This window comes from Schistocerca serialis, chromosome 2 (assembly GCF_023864345.2).
Source record: "Schistocerca serialis cubense isolate TAMUIC-IGC-003099 chromosome 2, iqSchSeri2.2, whole genome shotgun sequence".
Taxonomy (NCBI): domain Eukaryota; kingdom Metazoa; phylum Arthropoda; class Insecta; order Orthoptera; family Acrididae; genus Schistocerca; species Schistocerca serialis.
In genome coordinates, this window is record NC_064639.1 from 243,968,429 (window position 1) to 243,971,073 (window position 2,645).

Sequence of the window (2,645 nt, forward strand, 5' to 3'; positions counted from 1 at the left end):
TGCAGCTACAAATAAGTAAGCCCTGTAGACGGCCTGCTAAAATATAATAAGTCCAAGCGTTTGGACATTACAAACAAACTTGTACCAATATTCATACACTCACTTGTTGGCTGTTCTTCTTCTTCCCCTTCTTTGCCCTTTCTTCCCTTATCTCGGTGGTGTCGGCATTGTTGCATGAGTTTTGGCAATGTTTGTGACAGTTGGTGGCCCGATGCCCTCCCTGGCCTCACCACTCGCCCATGGATGGTATCTGTATATCTAGTCTGTCTATATGTAGAGTAAACCTCATGTTCAAGTGTGAGAACGTTCAAATTTTGCGTACCGTGTATCTGGGCCGGGACGTGTGTACCAATCAGGTAATTATCTATTTGGGTGTGGGAAACCTCCTAAAAGCCACATCTAAGCTGCCTGGCTCACCAGCCATCTTCGTTGATCTGTCAGGTGGATTCATTCCGGGGATGACTCGCCTCCCAGAATCCCGAAAATAGCACGTTAACGCGCTCTGATACGCAGATGGGTCAAATGTCATTTGTTGATTACAGCAAAATTATCCTGCAAGGTCTTTCTGAGAAAAGTTCACGTCTCAGGCAGCGTCTGTGTGCGACATACCTATGTCGTTCGTCCTGCTCGCCGTACCTCAACCCCTACACAGAAGTTTTGTAACCCCCTCTATACGTTTTGTGACACTGTAGTGAATTCAGGAACGAAGAACAGATGCGGCTCGAGAATTCAGATATTAATTTATTCTACGTCCAGTATCAAATAGTGAAAGTAATACATGAGTCTGCTTGCTTTAGTTGCAGCGTCAGTTGCTAACAGTAGATTTGAATGTTGAAATATATGCAGATCCAAAGGTTTTCAATTCAGTCAGCCATCAATACAATTATTCCGTAGATGACGAGCTCAGACCGCTATAGATGTCTGTAAATGTTATGAAAAAACAGAAAATGGGCTCTGTGCACCGATGTTTGAAGTTTAGTAGACTCGCCGCTGGAGCTCCAGAGAGGGGATGTTTAATATCATTGACAGCGACGTAAGCATTCGTGGCAGCGCCCTCATGCCACGGTGGTGGCTGTAAGAAAAGCGGCCGTGTGACCGGCGGAGCGCGTATTTTAACCGAATGGCGGCCAATACCGCAAGAAGCGGACTAGAACGTGCATAGAGGAGATTCTTCACTAGACATGGTTCTTAATCTGACAATATACCTCTGAAGTACAGCTCTGCATTGAAGAGAGCGGCCAGATGTGGGGTTACGGAAGGAGGTCTACACTTAAGTGAACTGATAAGACAAGAAATAAGGATGTTCCCCCAGAGAAACGGTGAGGAAAGGAGTATGTGGAAAACACTGAGTACAAGAAGCTACAGGGTAACAGAAGATCAGAGACAAATTTACATGCTACTAGAGGGATCTGTCGAGGGTAAGAACTGTAAGCCAAGGCAGAGACCGCAGTATATCAAACAAATAATCGTATTAAGCGCTACTCTGAAATGAAGAGGTTGGCACGGGAGAGGATGTCGTGGCGGGCCTCAATAAACCAGTCAAGAGGCTGATGGCAATATACAGGGTCTCTGTAATTAAAGTCCAGCTTCAAAACGCTGTAAAAGGAGAACCACTGCTCAGAATGACGTCAAATCTTAACAGCATATTGTAGATCCAAGAGGAAACGTCATGGGACAAAAACAAATTTTTGTGAAAATTTGGCCAGTAGATGGCGCTGTAAGCGGCAGAACATGCACACCAACAGAGGCCCTGCACAAAACTTTTCCTCAGTTTACGTCGGAGAGGCCTGTGCGCCAGTAGCCCTCGAGAAGTTCCGGCTTCGCAATCGTATGAAAAACGGCACTGGTCCGATGTCTGCTAAGGGTGTAGGGAAAATAATTACAAAATTCGAAGAGACGGGTTGTTTTGAAGTGCATTGTGGCAGAGGGAGGGAGGCAGTTGATCCGACGTCTGTCGAAGATGTTGCCAGTTGGAAGAGGGTCGAGTGGTGATATGCAAACATGTAGTGCACGAGGAGTTGCCCGAACGTTGGACATGCCTCCGAGCACGGTGCAAAAATCCCACGAAACACCATGCATTGCTATCCATACAAACTCACTCAGTGCGGATGCACACGAATTGCCTGAACTCTAATGGGACTCGGTGGATTGTCTGCCGCGAGTAATGGGTATAATGGGAGGGGCACTACGAATGTAGTGTGTGGACTATAAGTTGAGAATGTGGGTCTCACGGGGAGCGTACCGGCGTTAATCCCTGCAGTTGCACTATCCTTTGTGACCTCGGTGGCTCAGATGGATAGAGCGTCTGCCATATAAGCAGGAGACCCCGGGTTCGAGTCCCAGTCGGGGCACACATTTTCAACTGTCCCCGTTGTTGTATATCAACGCCCGTCAGCAGCTAATGGTATTGATTTGATTATAATTTCAAACTCACTCATGTTCTGGCACCATGACAAACGTTCGTTCTGGCATTACTTGCTCGCACTTAAATGGACAGTGAGTGGCCATAGATCATCTTCCGGACAGGTGAGGCCCATTTCCAAGGATATGTCAGTTCGCAGATTTGCGGAATATGGGCAACAGGTACCACTTCATTCTGTAAAGGTGTCTTTGCGGTGCGGGTACACGGCAACGTTTGTCTTACG

At 46.9% G+C, this 2,645-nt stretch overlaps 1 non-coding gene across 1 annotated transcript; it reads left to right on the plus strand.

Annotated features, from left to right (window-relative positions):
- The first annotated feature begins 2,277 nt into the window (after positions 1 to 2,277).
- Positions 2,278 to 2,351, plus strand: Trnai-uau (transfer RNA isoleucine (anticodon UAU)). The gene has a single exon. It is a non-coding gene; the product is annotated as a tRNA-Ile (tRNA).
- The last annotated feature ends 294 nt before the right edge of the window (positions 2,352 to 2,645 follow it).